An 18,016-nucleotide genomic window follows, 5' to 3' on the forward strand; every position below is an offset into this window, starting at 1 on the left:
GCGTCAGATAACGGTATCTGCATCATGGGGGTTTTCTGCCTCATGGGCTGACTGCTAGTTAACTTGTTGGTTTGTTTAACTAGAATAGGGTCAGGAATAGGGGGATCGATTCAGAACCGATAGGAATACATGACACCCACTCCACGCTAACTATGGACATATTTACTAATCTAGGCATAGTATAACATAGTACAACATACTATAGAGTAGTGTGTATACCTTACCACCCCAAAATACATAAATGCATTTTGAAACTTTCAAATATACTGAAAAATTGCAGACATATATATATAGTATGCACTCAAGCTGTAGAAAAATGCCAAAGTAATTGCATTTGTATACATTATTGCTTATTTGGTATATGAGAATTTACACATGAAATGATGTCTTACAGAAAAAAGTTTCGAGACCATTCCATCACAGAATAAAATATCTTTATGAACATGCCAGCGGGCAGCTAATGTCTATAAGCTATCTAAAATTTAGAAACCTTAGTTCTTTAAGAATAGTTCTTACTTTAAGCAGAAGATAGTGTCCCGAAAAATATGCAAAAATATTTGGGGCTGCTGAAAAAACTGCTGTCCGTGAACTGGAGCAAAAATGTTCATGTGACTTTATTTTTAAAGTTGAAGGCCGAATTCAGGGAACGCCGTGGGCGAGCTTGCTCAAAAGTCTCTATTTCTGTTCGGGTGAGAACATCATATCATTTAGGCTTTCGAAAAACCTGTCAACAGCTTCCTGGGAAAGTTCCACTAACTCGGAAATAGGTGTAATCATGCATTCTTGCGCATGATTGTCTCCATTGACATTCTGATTTGCATTACTGGCAGAAGGTCGTACCTGTTCGATGCTGCTTTCATCTTGAACTTCACTACCCATCAATCGTAGTGGTGAAGCTTCCACGAATGCCGTCATCAGGATTGGTAGCCTTTGAGGGCAGCACAAAGCATGAACCTTAATCGGGCTCAACAATGTTTCTGCATCCATCGGCGCATCCGATTGTAGCGTCAGACAGGTGTCTAACACGCATTCTTCTCCGCATAGCAGACACCTCAGTACAGGTAAAACACATCTTTGCCACATTGGTCGAAATGATAGAAACCAAGTCATGTTCAGGTCTCTAAGCCGGGAGAGTCCCAGGATTTTTGATATCCGGTCCCGGTATCCAATGGCTAGGATTGTTTCTTCCCTTGTCGCAAGAGTTTTGTCTGTGACATGGGTTGCCATAACGAAAAATAAGGACTAAGAATAGGATTCCTGCAATTAGTCCCAGGATCAGGGGAAGTCCGCCAAAAATCGAATGGACGAAATCTGGAAAAATACCCAGTATGGCTTTGAATGGTGTTAATGCCATCGAAAATACTGTCTTAAATACATTTGAGACCCCATTGGTATCAGAAATATTTAAGATTTCACTCAGGATTTCCGCGAAATGTACGGGGGAATTAGTTGATAATAATGTATGTATCTCTGCAGTCGTCCTTGCGACTTGTAGATCATACGTTTCTTTTGATGACGAGAGCCTGGTAGGCGTCTGAAGAAGGACTGTTTTCATTCTGCTTAAAGTATCTATTCGAATAGAAGTAATTTTCAAATCGGGCCTTGCCCTTGCCTCCCTGTCTGGGAAGGAGCTGGGGAACAATGAGCGTCCACAGCACTTGACCTTCGCAGTCGTAGTAACTAGATAAGGAGTCCCGGGCATAAGACTACAACATCTGCGGTCTACAATAAGAATGTAACTCCCATTATAGAGTCTTTGAAAGAATGGTTCTATTTCAGTTGCAGGTGCGCCTTGCTGGTGACATGAAAGGTTGTATGAATTCCCTTCACAGGCTCCATGCAAACTAATTCCGTTACACAGAAGCGTGCCGCTTAGTGACATCGCACAATTGTTGCCACTAAGAAAGACTTTCTGGCCTTTATTACTGACACATGCATGTGAATAGGGCAGGTTCCATGTTGTTTTAAGGTACCCCTTTCCCAATTTCTCGTACATGCCAGCCTGTATATATTTTTGGCAGTATTGAAACCTGAAGGTTGAGATTGGAATATTTATGATTCCGTGTATTATCCATTCACTGACAGGTCGTTCTGACATTGTCATTGGTAATCTTTCTAGTTTTTCAATGCTCAAGATTGTATAATCAGCACCCTTTTGTGCCATACCGATTTGTCTATCAGTAAGGTTAAAGATTTGGAATAGTGACGTTGTGTTGATTAAACGCCAAGGCACATAGCCTGAACGCAGATTTTGTAACGTCCAGCCAAGCTGTACAATAGAACGCAATTGTGACTGACCATGTTGTAATAACAGTAAGTCTTGCGATAATATATCGATTGCTGAAGACACAATGCTGTCCAATGAAAAAATTCTGGAGGACAGAGTCATTAACCCATTGTCCACTACAGAAAGTGATTTTTCCAAATTAATACGGTCAATTTCCCGTATTCTCTCTGCTGTTTCAATTTGATTAACCTTCCAGGCCTCATTGTATGCTGCATATACAGAGGCTGCTATGAAACGCTTTTGACGCTGTTTGCGTGGTCCCAAAGTGAAATCACGCAAGTCAGCACCATCAGTAAGTAAAGTTAGGTGTTGCTTAATTTCAGCCAGTGTGGAAGTTTGTAGCCATTGAAGGCATAATTTGCCCACACTGTAGGTGGTTATTATCCCTGGGTGATGTCTTTGAGGATATCTAGGGTCTGGCCTGTTCATTTTGAAACCCTGTGTTTTGTTCAGGAATCTGTCTTGACAGTTATTAGTATCTGTGGGCCAGATCAACCACTGTTTCCAATCAGGATGTGTTCTGTTTTGGTTTAATAAATGGTTTACGTCTATCTCTTCATCTTTAGAAGTGTTGCTAAACATTGTTGGCTTTGGAATAGACGGGTTATTTAAATCTTTGATTTTGGCTAGGCCAAGACAGGTGGTTTGTTGAACAGTGTCATTTAAAAATATCATTTGTTCTGGAATCATGCAGGCTCTAAACAAAGCTTCTATACCCTGTACTTGCCAATCTTTTGTACCCCAAACACTTTTCAATTCAACATTTTTGTCCCAATAATCAAATCCAAAAGTATTCATTTGTGCAAAAAATGAGTCTGAATATAACAATTTTGTGTTGGTTATCATGGTTTTGGTTCCTGTCTTGTTTGACAATTTAAAATAAAATGTTTCAGCATTACTTGTGTTAAAACCTGAAAAATATGAATATTTGTCGTAAACGGTTCTTGAGCTCCCTTTTGGAGGTGTTGCACAATGTTCCCATTGATTATAATTTAACACATTTCTAGGTTGTGCAGATCTATGTAAAAAGTGATTACCATAGTGGTTATAGCAATACATACTGTCATAATTTGTAGAACCCTGCAAATAATCATGTTTGGTAAATTTAGCAGACATTACTAAGTCGGACATCATATTATTAATACTTTCGAAGTCCCAATCATCAGCAAATGAGTTTGGTTTTGCAAAGTCACTCAATGAGATCTTAATTTGGTGTGGATATTTCAGGATCTCGACCGGACCATAAATTTCATAGTCAGTGTTGTCTCAGGCTACCCCACCAGGTATCGGATTGGCTGTGAAGTTGGCTGAAGAAAGTTCTCTTTTCTCGACGTGTGAAGATGTGTGTGGTTTGAGGACCAAGTTGATGTTCTGGCTTGCTGTGTCCATTTTAGCATATTTTCCCTCAATGAAGCGTCCCAAAGTAAGTACCATGATGAGCCAAAGTATGAGGATAAATGCACCAAAACCCACCCAAAATTCAATCCATGGGGAAATCAGATATGTTTCTTTCAGTTCTTTCAAAAGTTCCTTAGTTTTGTCTTTAAAGGATTTTGATGATGGCTGTGTCTTTGATTCACTGAAGTCTTCAGAGGAATCATCGAAGTTTATGAAGTAGCCGGATGCAGTTCTGTCAATAGTTCCAATTGCTTCAGGATTTCTGTTTCTTGCATTTTCACTTGGTACTTCATTATAGATTGGTGTGTCTCTGCTAAATGTTTTTATTTGGGTTTTCAGAGGTCTGAGTTCTATTGCATTGTTGCATAGTCCTTGTTGTTCTTCTGTAGGCGTTTCGAATGTGATGAGCCTCTTCGTTAGGACCTCTGTACTGGTAGCAAACTTTGGTGTTCTGCTACTTATTGGGAGTCCACTTGGCCTACTGTTTGTTATCGGCCACATGTTGTGGTTTTACCAGGTCGATGGATACAACTCGGTTCTCCTTTTTACCAGCAAGTGGCGGTAGTACAACTGATCTTGTCCCGTTGACAGACAAGACAGGAACTGCTTTTCTGTAAGAAGGCCCAAATTCCTTCTTTACCACGATCTTTTCCCTGACTAGATCCCCGACTTTTGGAATCCAGACAGGTCTTGCTGGGACAGGTGGTGGTTCTTCAGTGGTTGTTGGCTGTTGTTTCAACTTTATGTTGCTCAGGTCTTTTCTTGTTTTGTTTAAGTCCTGCAAAATAGCCAAACGGTCTTTGATATCAAAGCTGTTTTCTTTCACCACTGAAGTCTGACTATCAATGTCAGAGATAATCATCCTAGTTCCAAATAATAATTCGTACGCACTGAATCCCTTCAGAGAATTTCTTGGCAAGTTATTGAGACTACGTTGGACACTTATTAGATGTTTGACCCACCCAGCTCCCGAACCTAATATCCTTTCCGTTATAGATTGCTTTCTGCCTTGGTTTTTTCTTTACACCATCCCGTACCCTCAGGAAGGAAGTGAGAAGATTCCCGCTGGACTGTGCTCATTCGGCCATGTTTCCCCCCAGGCTGGTGGGCTTGAGTGAAAACAGTGGTCGAACGTAGCATGCTCTTAGCGTATATGCCATTTAGACTCGCAAATCTTTGTATAACAGTCCGGACGTCAGCCGAGTGCTGGTGATCTACATTATAAGTGGAACTAGCCTGTATATGTTAATCGCAAGCCCTGCTTTTTACTGGTGATATTATCTGCAGTCAGATTCCACCGTATTATATTTTTTCTCTCCCCACTGCGATTTCTGTTGCAGTTTGGGCAGTTTTTTACAAACATGGTATGATGTAGGCTCATGCCTGGCCACCAGTACCGTGATTGTAATTCTTCCAGAGAATCTTTTAGTTTGAGGTGTCTGAGACCCTCGCCCATATGTGCGTCTGCGATTAACAAGTTTCTCCTGTCCATGTTTGGAATCACTCTATCCCCCACTCCAGGGATTCGAGCAAAAGGGACGGAGTTTGCATCGATTATGTATGTATAATTGAGTGGATAGTTGATCGGTAACGCTGAGCAGTCGCCTTTTGATGACGTTTTCACCGCCAGCACTGTTTCACCGTCAATGTATTTTAATGTACGCTTTTTTCGAACTACGGGAGCCGATTTAGTGGCTGCCGCTGTGGCTGTTTCAGCCAATGAATTCCCTACAACGTGAACGCCATCACGCTGATGACTCAGTGAGTGAGTCACGTGAGTCTTTGGTAGTTCTTTTTGTAAAAGAGCTATTTGTTCCCAGAGTAGTTTCTGCTTTATTGGTGCATCTGTGTCATCTTTGTAACCGTTTTGAATCCATGTCTGCAAATCGCTGTTATATGATTTGACGCAGTAATATGAATCTGACACTATAAGTGTCGGGAATTCGCGATCCGCATTATCTAGCGCCATTTTCAATGCTATTATTTCAGTCTGTTGTTCTGAATTAGTTTCTACTGAGTGTGATTTTGTTAATAGAGGTCTTAGTTTACCTCCGCGCCACACTTCTTTTGTAATCTCACATGTGGGGTTGTATGCCTGTTCTCCCCAAACGGGGGGTTGAGCATGTCCGTCTGTATAGATTACACAGGCGTAATGTCGTAGGGGCAGAATGTCGGATGGCAGAGGGTATGTTTTTTCATATTCTAGATTTTCCATTTCTTCTAGTTCTGGATCAAAGTAGTAGTATACTTTGTCCGTTGTGATTGAATTTACCCATTGTAACCATTCTGGATCCAATGTTGTTGTTGGTAAATTACACGGTGTCGTTAATGCCTCAAAGGCTGATTCAGCTGTTCTGACTGTGATATGTTTACCGTCAGCTATGTCTTTTTCTCTAGCTATTGCGGTTTGAACTGCATGAACAATTTTTTCTTTGTTGCTGAATTGCTGTTCAGCTTCTGTGTACAAGTGTGATTTGAATGCAATTGGTACCTTTTCCCCCTCATTAGAGGTCAGGTATGTGAATCCGCATCTCCCTGGGATGACTCGAATCACAAGATTGCGTGTGTTATCACGTGTTTCTAATTTTGTTTTAATTAGCATGTCTGTTTGTAAGGATCTCAAAATTTCTGTGTGTATTTGAGTCCAATTGGATCTTTTAAAATCTGGTTTAATTAAGTCATAAAGGGGTTTGACCCTTTCTGCGTAATTTGCAATGTATGTTCTTCCGAAATTTAGGAAGCCTAGAATTGACTGTAGGTTTTTTAGTGTTCTAGGTGCTTGGAGTACGGCACATTTCTCTAGGAAATTGTCAGCCAGGCTTTTGCCTTCACTTGATAACTCATATCCTAAGAACAGGACTGTCAGATGGGCAATTCTGGATTTTTTAAAGTTGAATTTGTAACCCTCTGCTGCGAACCCAAGTATTATGGTGTTCACTCTTTTCAAGTGAGTCTCCAAGTCATCATCTGTTAAGTAAATGTCATCGACATAAGATAATGCTTCATCATCATATAGTTGTAGTAATTCTGTTACTCTCGCTGAGAATACCCCCGGGCTGTTCTTGTACCCCTGGGCTAACCGACAGAATTGTTTTTGAGTGCCATTTACTGAGAATGCAGTTAAATATCTGCTCTCTGGTGCTATGTTTTGACAAAAGAATCCATTGGAGATGTCCAAGGTTGTTTTGTATTTTTTGCGCACTATGTTATTCATTAGTGCAGCACTGTGTGAGTTTTGCACTGCAAAAGTTTTGCAACATGTGTTAAGATGTCGGTAATCCAAAACTAGACGATATGAATTGTCTGGTTTGGAGACCGGAAACAAAGGATTGTTCATTTGTGAGGTGCAAGTTTCAATCACCCCCTGGTATTCTAGCTGATCTAGTATTTCATTTACCTGTTTTTTAGCTTCTTGCTTAATTGGGTACTGCCTTTGTGCAGTAGGTTGTGATTTTAACTGGATTTTGTGAGGAGGAGAATCCTCATCCCATCCTACGTGATTTTTATATAAAGCAGGTGCTAGAGCCACTGCCCACTTTCTAGCAAGTGTGTATTTTTTATGAATTGGAATTTGATTTGAGAAGGCAGGCATAATTACTTCTTCGCCATGAGGGCACTCCCTGACAAACTCTGGTGGCCAGTCTTTTTCAGCTAGAAGGATATCATAGCCCTTGGAGAGATTATCCCAAAATAGTCCCCTTATTTTCCTAGTCTTATCTCCCTCTATACGTAATGTTATCTCGTATATCTTGTGAGGTTTGCTAACCCTGGTGTCTGCAGTTTCCACTTGAAGATATTCATTCGTGTCCACTGTCTCCAGACGATTCATAAGGACTTTGCGAGCTATGCTCACTTCTGCTGCGCTGTCTAGCATTGTCTGAGCCCACTCTCCGTTTTTCAGTTGTGTCCTCAGTATTCTCGGCATTGTTAACTACCTTGATACTGGCTACCTTCTTTTTTGGAAATTGTAATTTCTTTTTTAGTTGAGCAGGTTCCTTGTCTTTGGACTTGGCGTGCTCTTCTCTTTGTTCTGATCGTCCTCTTCTTTCCGATTTCTGCGAGGAATTCTGAAAAGATTGAGAGGGACGTGTATCAATGTCTTGATATCTATCAGGTTTTTTAATATTATCCCTATTTCTAAGGTTATATCTATTCCCAGAGGGGTCACTCTGCGGTGACCTCTGTCTTCGGTTTGGAGATTTTTCTCTTCGCCTAGGAGACCTTCCTCTGGACTGGAATTTCTTTTCTTTAGGATTGGATTGTTTGTTTCCATCCCAGTTCTTTTTTGGTGAATTATTATTAAAAAATATTTTTTCTGGACTTTCAGTCAGTTGCGGTTTTACTGGTATTCCACCTAAACTATCTCTACCTAGTTCCTCATAGGATTTTTCTATGATTCTGGCAATTTCAGCTGGTTGGTCTGCTATATCTGTCTCTTTTAACCTCTGGCGGATCGCCACGTTTGCTGCTTCACCTTTTATGTTGGCTAATAATATAGCCGAGACCTGCTTGAAGTCTTTCAGTAATTTCATGCCAAGAGTTAAAGCAGGTTCTGGACCGTATTCATCTTGAATTTGTTTTAGCACATCTGGTATTACCGAAATGGATGGAACACCGTGCGTTTTTGTGTAAATAGAAGCGAAGACTGTACCCCAAGTGTCACAGTCCTCTATGTGTGGTGCGATTCCCATTGGAAACAGATAGTCAGAATCCTGTGTTTTTCTAGCGGGGTGGTGTCAGGAAACACCGCCTCTATTTGGGTAATTTTCTGTGCCAACCAGAATGGTATTTGTTCCCGTTTAGCCGGTACTTTACCTAGGCAGGATTGGATGTTCTGTGGTGTAATTTTATTTGTGTTCCCCTGGTGAGGGGTCAGCTGTGGAAGTTTAATCGTTGGCTGAATTGTTGAAGTCCGCATTACATACTGGACTAATTGTCTGTGAATTTTTAGTAATTGTTTTAGCTGTATTAACAGCTCTCCAGTAGACATCCCTTCGATGTCTGGGTGTGGTGTGTATCCGGCTAAGACCGGCCACGTTGCTCCTGGTCTACCTAAAGGACCGAGCCTGGTGATGTGATTATTATGTTTTAGGGCGCCATCAAATAAGAGCAAATGCTCTTGGAATTTGAGTGGTACTTCCACCTCCTCGAAAGGAGTGTACTCATTAGGAGGTTCCTCTATTTTGTAATAGTGGAAGTACTTTGTTACAGCATTAGCTGCTGGAAAATGTATCCATGAATAATATACCTCTGTCTGCCTATATTCGTGTGCCTCAATTACGAATATGACTGTACCACCTCTAGGTGTCAGTCCATTTTCTATAAGTTTCAGGGTTATAGATCTCCTTTTGATGACCGGGATGAGTATTATCTCCGGGTCAGCGTCTTGTAGTGCAGTATCAGCTGCTGCGATTTCAGCTGCTAATCTAACTGCCTCTCTTTCATCATCACTCTCAGACATTTTACTGTCAAAAAGGTTATTTTGTTTGTTTGCAGATCAGGTTTCTTATGGAACAAAGATTAGATGCACAATATTTTGGAACTGTTTATCCTTCAACGTTGACAAAACCAAGAACCATACAAAGGAGTTCCCTCCTGCGAGGTTTTGGAGGATATTACCTTTCACCCACTCCAGACGTCTTTGGAGTATGTGGGAAAAGGGGTCTGAGTGAGAAAGCACGACTGAGTTACTCTAAATGTCTTACGTTAGTTTTATCGCCCTTTCCAAACGCGTTGGGCGCCATGTAGTGTAGTTCCTATCTTCCCAATAGGCTCTGCGCATTGGAATAATACCTACAGCAGTAAAGGCCTAGGCCAGACGTTAACTAGGTCTACTACTGTCGATACTAGACTTAAGTTTTGGGTTTGCCAGCGTAGCTCAGAGTTCGCTAGAAACTTTCTCGAATGTTCAAGGAGGAATTAACTTCCCTGATTAGACAAGAAGGGATTTAGTTTCTGACAACCATAGAACATGACAACTTTGCTCTCCCCTAATCAAGAGTCAATCTCGAGAGTCGTGTGAACAAAAGGCAAATTATTTTACTCAGTCAGTATGTGCATTCTTAGTCTCATCAGAATGTAGAGAAAAGGAAGAGACGGGCGTGTTCAATAAAAAGGTGTTATTTATTGATCAGTCTCTTTTCTCGTACAAGAGAAATGGATCGATATTATTGCAATACTTATAGTTAAGTAAAGTGCATACATTAAAAGCAATAGTATAAAGTAATACTGTAAAAACATTGATATGGTTTCTAAGCCATATGATGTTTTAAAATGAATAAAGTATATTACATACACATATACATTTGACTAAACGTACTCAACTGGTGTTTCTAAATACGCCTACCCCGTGTACCTGACCTAAGTCTAATGCGTGGGCGGGAATAGAAAGTTACAGTTTAAGTTAAGTTTGTTTTTGCCAAGTGAATAACTAAAGAATTCTCTGTGAGGGGTTATTCAGTTCTGTACCTGGAAGTTAGGATGAATGAGGAATGGTATCTCTCTCTCTGGTCTCGATATTCCAGGCGGCCTGCGAGGGCTGCCCAGAAACGCCGGTGCTGGATTCTCGGCAGGAGAAAGCAGCGCGTCTCTCAGCGCGTCAGAAAGGCGGGGCTGCTGCCAGCGGGGTCTGCTCTGCTCTCGGCTTCGGCAAGTATGGCTGCTCCGTCTCGTCACCACGCGTGTGTTTGCATATGGCAAGATCGGTAATATTTATACCTTTAAGGTGCCGAGATTGACGTAAGGATGGACATAGATACGTCAATAAAGATGTCATACGACTTGCTCGTTAGCACATTCTTTTACTAAAGTTCTTGGTGAAATCAAAACAATGGCCGCAGGGTTTTACCCAGGTTGTCATAGGTTTGATTTGTTATGAGAACTCCGTATGCCTTATCAGGGGCTGGAGGAATATCGCTTGTCTAATTAGATCGCAAGCGTTATGACCTAATCAGATAACACGTTCCTGTGCCGTAGTGTGACTGCGTCAGATAACGGTATCTGCATCAGGGGGGTTTTCTGCCTCATGGGCTGACTGCTAGTTAACTTGTTGGTTTGTTTAACTAGAATAGGGTCAGGAATAGGGGGATCGATTCAGAACCGATAGGAATACATGACAATAGGTACCTGTTTCTGAACTGACATTTGCATTTGCTTAACTGGCATATTTTGCATCTGCAATTCTCCATGTTTTTGTGCATCATGTTTAAATTTATATTTCTTCTTCCAATGCTCAAATCTGTTATAAAGATGGCAAAAGGACACATTTTCCAGCAGTACAACATCCATACCTGAATTTGCACTAACCAAAATACCTTTACTTCCATCCTGTGCTCTTTTAATCTGTACCCAATCAACATCCTTTGCTGGCACTCTGCCCTTCAGGAAAATAATCACTGCTATATTTTCCTCCATAACAACAGAACATGATGGTGCATTCATGCAAACCCTTTTCATTGTTTCTTCACTTGGCCCTTGAACAACTTTAGATTCAAACCACAATTTAGTCTGCATGGCAATGTAAAAGAACATTTCCAAAATAATGCACAACTCTTTTAAAAAGTCATCAAATCCATCAACTTGTGGGTACCACAGCACAATTCTGTCTCTCAGTTGTGGGAATGTGTTCAGAAATGCTGCAAGTTCACTTTTATTCTGTAGCATAGGAACATACATTTCTCCCACCTTTTCTCTCAATGAGTAAGCAAAAGCTTCTCCCTCATTCTGCTTATTATTTTTCTCAATTATATCTGGTGGCTTCCTTTCCTTAGCCAGTTTCCTTGCTAGGTCTGGTGGTTTCTTTTTCTTCTCATGTTTTCTTGCCCACTTGTCTCCTAATTTCTCAAACCCATTGCATTTAAACATACATTTTATTTCTGCAATGTGCAAATGCATTTCTGAAGAATACATTTTCTCATTTGCTTCCTCATCCATGTGTACCCTAAAACTTTTCTGAAATGGAAAACTTCCTGAAACATCATTTTCATATTTTTGAGCCAAATCTGTCAGTCCATTATGTGTAGTTAATGCACATGCAGCTGTTTCCTTACTCAGGGAAATGAATTCTTTTTCCTGACACTGGTTCACATTTTCATTATTTAAACAGCAGGGACAGTTAATTTCTTCATGTTCAAATGTTGAATTTAAAACACTAAGCTGTTTCTCTTTTTCAGGGCCTGTGTTGTTATGTTCTCCCATGTTCTCTATATTTTTAATCACTGCTGCTTCCTCATAGCAGGTTTGAAAAATCCCATTTTCAAATATATTTATTTTATCCTGGGCTGCAGAAGTTGTAAATACCATTTTTCCCTCACCTTTTAGTGCTTGGGGTAATTTCTGTTCACTAATCTGTGAATTCTTAGTTTCTGAAATAAACTCTGGCAAAATCACTGATTCTGCAGCTCTTTGAACTTTTTCAGTAGGGACCATATTAATTGGAACAGTCATAATTTTTCTAGGCATTATCTGTGCATCTGCAGTTTGCAATTTTTGAACTAAATCAGGCACATTTGAAGCAGTAACACCTGGAGGTATCACTGTCAGTACTGAATCAACAGGTAATGGTTCAATATAAAATGTCTGCACATTTCTCTCAGTCTGTATTTCTCTCTGTTCAACAGAAGCAGTAACCCCTGTAGTATTTACTGGTGCACTATTTTCAGTCTTTTTCATGGGAACCACATAAAGTGGTGGACACTCAGTTAACAATGCATCCATTATTTCATCCCCTGAATTATTATTTAGTTGAAGCTCTTTATCATCATTAAGTCCCTTCTCCTGCATTTGGTGCTTTACCTTTTTATCCTCACTTGCTTTTTCTCTTGCTGCTTTTTCCCATAGGCTTAAGGCCTCAAATTGTGCAGCTTTAGATGGTGTCTTTATTTCACATAAGACTTCCCTTAATTTGTCAATTATTTGCAATTCAAAAGTACCATCTTTTGGAAACCTCAAAGCACCTTCTTTTTCAGTAATCTTGCACCATTGGTGAACCCACATACATGTGTTTTGTCCCAAACTGGTAGACATAAAATGCACAGGTGTTCCTTCAGGAGCATCACCAATAAAAAACGAATTTTTCAGTTTACCTCCTAACAGCTTCTTTAAACCTTCAAACAATTTCATTTTTGCAATAGTTCAATGCAATTTCTTTTCTCCAAAGCTGTCAGACTCAATTTTAGTCAGTTTTACTCCTACCACTGACCCTCCACAAAATCTTACTTCAATATTTCTCTTAATCAATAACTCTGTTAGTAACCACATAAATACATTCGCTACTCTGTCTGTTGTGCTAAATAAAGGATAGATTTATTCACTGCAAGTAACACATTCCGCTTACCCTTCACAAAGTAAGACCTTCCGTTTACTCTTCAAACACTACAGGTAAATCCCTTCCGCTTACCTTTCAGTCAAGCTCAGAAGAACCTGCTACTCCTTTGGACTTATCCTTCAGGATATATCTTATGCCAAAGTTTCACCAGCGAACCCTTTTGCTGTCAATCAAGCTCAGAAGAACCTGCTACTCCTTTAGTGTCACCCTTTCTAGGTGATATCAGACCAAAGTTTCACCAGCGAACTCTTTGCTATTAATCACTCACACAGAAAATAGTCCCTAATTTAACACTGCCAGCCCTACCTAGCTTCTCAGTGTTATTCCAACAGGCGAGTAACCTCAGTGCAGTGTGGCTTCCATTTACCACCCGCTATTCCTTCCCGGGATTCCACAGGTGTGCATACCTGCGTGTTCCAGACAACATAGAACAAGACACTAACTTAACATGAAGAGTTAAAACATGTAATCAATAACCAAAAATTATGTCCTATGAAATTACCAATATAATCAATAACACCATCAATTCAAAATGAGCAAAATTTCACCAACAATAAAAATCCTTACTATTTTCAACACTTCAAAAAATACATGCTAGCATATTAACAACATTTCACAACCCTATTGATACTCACACCACTTCTTGCATCACCTGCCAGTACTGCTTTGCCAGTCTTCAGGTTCTGAGCATTGGAGTCAGGAATCAGGACTTGGACATTTATCTAACTTGGGCAATTATTTTATTTCCCTCTTAAGGTCAATGATCCATTAGTTGAGTAGTTGATGGTGAAATCAATAATTACTAATCACCAAACTAATCAATAATGACCATCCTCTGCTTACCAAAACTGATGGAGAGCGGTAATTTCTTCTGGTAGTTTCTCAATGCAAAACCCTCATGCTACCTCTAATTTACCGCTCAAAATGTGTTGGGCCCTTCACACCATGTATTACCATCAGGAGAATTTAAATAAAGATGAACAGTCAAAATACAATTATTATTGTGAGCCAATAAAAGAGAGTTGTTGATTATTTTAAAGGGTTTTATTTTCTAGTCAAAAGTTAAGTTTTTCTCTGACCCTTTATTCATTAGTAAAATATCAATTAGGTTACAGAATTTGGAAAACAGGAAAAATATCAATAATACAGAACACATTACAGTCTGCATATAAGCATTACATGTAGTTATGAAAAATGTGGCGCAAAAGTCTTAAAGAGTTTCTAAGTAAAATAGTCTTGCAAAGCTAATCAGTACTTAAATAGTTTGCAAAAATATGCTATTAAGAGAAATAAATGCATAAATCAAATAAATCTTTTCAGACCTAATTAATTAGTCAAAACATAACTTAAAGTTTAGCATTTAATCCTATCCTGATCCACTGCACTCTCTGTCTGTCTGTGTCTAAAGAGGAAAGCAGCCCGCCCTTCACAGGCCTCAAAGGAATGTGGCATGAAGTGCCAAGATATGACGTGGAAGCCAGAAACCTCCCCCTGACACTCCTCGGACGCTAGCCCGCCCTTCAGCAATCTCCCGGGACGTTTCTCGTACCTAACCCATAGAAGCCAGCTGAGCTGAGAAAAAGAAGAAGTGCCAGCTCCCATCCAGAGAGGACAGTATTTATACCATAATTATTGGCAGAGTACACAAAGATGTAACATTTTTCAGTAAAACCTTTACGTGATTGGTCAGTCATGATGCATGAGGTCACACTTCCCTGGCTCATTCTAAAAAACCTGACTTCACTAGTCTTAACAAAAGAAGCATACATGAATAACTACATTTATAAACATTTGCAACATTTACTAGGAAAAATGTTTCAATCTAATTCATCCTTCCTTCCTTCTCAGCGTAGTCAGATGGACACTTTTAACTAACACTGGTATATTGGCAGAATCACAAGAATGTATAAAGTTCAAAGTGTCCTTGACTCCTTTAGGAAAGCTGGTACAGTCTGCGCATGCTCTCTTCTCTTTAATGCAAGCCATAGCCTTGCTGGATTCACAGGCAGCCATTTAATTGTAGGCCCCAAAAGTAAAACAAACACAAAGATAATATTAATTTTATGTAAATCAGCCCATTATGTTTCCCTCCCTCATACTAATACCCCTTATAAATGTTTACCTAGCCAAGCTATTAGTGAAAAGCAGATTTTCTATTATTTATGACAACATGCAAAATAAATGTGAAAATAGCATTTTCTTGCTTTTAGTGTAACATTTAAAAGCACACACAGTTAATATAGCGCACACTGTTAATACAGCACACACAACAACATGCTTTAATGTTTTAGATAGCTTTTCATGCAAACAAGCATTTAGTCCCTTGTGTCGTGTTTGGTGCATTATTAATTCACACACATTATAAAAAGAGGTGTTATTAACTGAAAATGTTTATCAAAATATGCAACATGTCAAAGTCTATTAAGACAGGAATAATACATCTAGATTACATGGATGAGCTGGGAAGAGAGAAACACATTCAATGAATCTTCAAAAGTAAAAAGGCCACTTTTCTCTACACTGTAAAAACACATGTTAATGCAGCACAAGCATTACAGACTAAATAGGCCTCACTTTCATGTTTTTCATGTGCCATGTTTTTAACTTGCACCAAAATGTGCGTGGCAATTTAAATGCAGCCTGTCTGAAGCACAAAAATAAAACAATGCATGACTGCAGATGAAATCTGCTCCATCAATGTCATGCCCCGGATTCAAAACTGGTAGAACAATAGCCCCACTTGTGGTGGGTGTTAAGTAGCCAAGTGATTTGGTATTTTCATATTTTGACGCATTTCTTGCTTCAATATTGCACCTTCTAATGTCTCTTTATGTCCAAGAGTCACCAAATGAGGTATAACCAGAAACATAAAGGTATGGAGGACATCAATCCTGGGATCTGGTTTTGCCTCATATAGGGAGGCGTAAAAGCACTGAAATAATTTCTCCTTGTTACAGCCCTCACCCACGTCTGGTGCACACAGTGTAATCTTGCAACTCACTGCTCCTCCAGAACCTCCCACTCAACCCCATGCATGTTTTCATTACTTCTTTGCCCGTAGAAAAGATGACGGCCCCTAACTGTTCAGGGCCTCAATCTGGTAACAGCCTTCACGCTTGCCACACTATTAAGGTCACCTTTCCCTGAGATGGAAATGGAAGGGCCTTAATTAACCCTTCAATTGATCCTGGCACTTAGCGCTTGAGTTCTCGCAAGAACTCGCAAGGTCTTGCAATAATCTGTGAGATACCGCACATATGGTTTGGCAGCAATTATGTTGCGCGGATATAAATAGCAAGTCCCTGCCACAAGACCTTACTTGGCTTCATCCTCAGCGGAGAAAGGACCTCCTTCCTGGTTGCCGGGGGGAATAACTAGAGAAACCACTGAACTTACTTTATTTTGCATCCTCTTCTCATCGTCACAACCTTCGGTAAAGGACCTGTAAAAGAGAAAACACAAAAAAAGGTCCAAAAAGGTACTTGACAATCTCTGCAGTGCCCTGCAAGGAAAATCAAATTAGTACACTAATCTTAATAGCTAAGACAGTTCATAAGAAAGATTGTCTGTGTAACTGAACATTTAAAGATTGTGGAGCATATTTACAAGAAAGTGACGAAGGATGTTGTTAAGCCAAGAAGGCTAATGACACGCTTCGTCACTTCAGAAACGCAGGGCTGCACTATATTTACTAGAATATGGTGCAGCCCTGCTTTTCCTCCTGCGCTGGTGCTAAATTAACCTGCCTACCGCAAATCTAGGCACCCTTTCACCACAGTGCAAGGGTGCCTGTGTTGAGGGGAAGATTGTTTATGTGCATGAAAGTCCCCTTTCCTGCGCATAAACAATCTTTAAATGCCGTTTTGTAACTTCCATGTGTGCTGCTTATTTCAGCACACATAGAAGTTGCAAAACAGCATTTTTTTTAAATGATTGTTCATGTGCAGGAAGGGAGACCTTCCTACACATAAACAATTATTGGTGTTTTTGCTGTTTCTATGTGTGCTGCCCGTTGCTTTTGTAAATAGAGGGCAGTGTCAAAATCAATGTGTGTTGCGGTGGAGCACCCACCACAACTCCCATTGCCCGCCCTCTCACGCTTGGTGAAGTGTGAAAGGTACTGTATTTACAAGGCAGTGTTAAGACACGTTAAGTGGCGAAACTCCTATCGCCATCACAAGGTCACTAAAAGTGATCTTGCGGTGGCGATAGGGGCTTGTAAATATGCCCCTGAGGTTTTTATTTGCCAACCCGGGGCAATGTACAAGCCCCTATCGCCACGGGAACGTCACTTTTTTTACGCTTCTGTGACGATAAAAGCTTCACCTTATTTACAAGGCAGCGTTAAGCCCCTTAATGTGGTTTAATGCTGCATTGTAAATAAGGCCCCCTTTCACGCTATGCTTAGGGGGTCAGGGTATGCCTACCCTGCCCCTTTTCTTTTTTTTTTAAACTTTTTTTCAGGACTCGGCTCAAGCTGAGTCCCAAGATGGCTGCCAACATTTCCTGATTGGAAGTGCTGGCAAGCAATCAGATCTCATCATGAGCTTGGGAGGGGTTGCAGATCCTTCTCTTCCCTATAAATAAAATTTTTTGATTGTCCTTAATATTTCAAAAGCTACTGAACGGATTTACACCAATTAACAAAAAGGACACTTACTGGACCAACACCAATTTTCTGCCAAATTTGGTAAAATACAGTTCAGCAGTTCGGGCTGCAGTCGTGTCTAAAATCTCTATTATTATCAAGGATGGGGCTCAAGGGACCCCCTCCTAGGCTTTTGAAAAGACCGAGGGACCACCACCTCCCTGGGGTACTAAACAATACAAATGCATGGGAGTGTGCCCGGCCCCTGTAGCCCCGGGGACCGCCACCTTCCTGGGGCAATGAACTAAACAAATGCGGGGGGCCTGCATGGCCCCCTGCAGCCCAGGGACCACCACCTCCCCGGGGCTATGAGTTATTGAAGTGTGGGGGGCTCACACTCCTTGACCGCAGCCTCGGG

Source organism: Lissotriton helveticus, chromosome 8, assembly GCF_964261635.1.
Source record: "Lissotriton helveticus chromosome 8, aLisHel1.1, whole genome shotgun sequence".
Classification (NCBI taxonomy): Eukaryota; Metazoa; Chordata; class Amphibia; order Caudata; family Salamandridae; genus Lissotriton; species Lissotriton helveticus.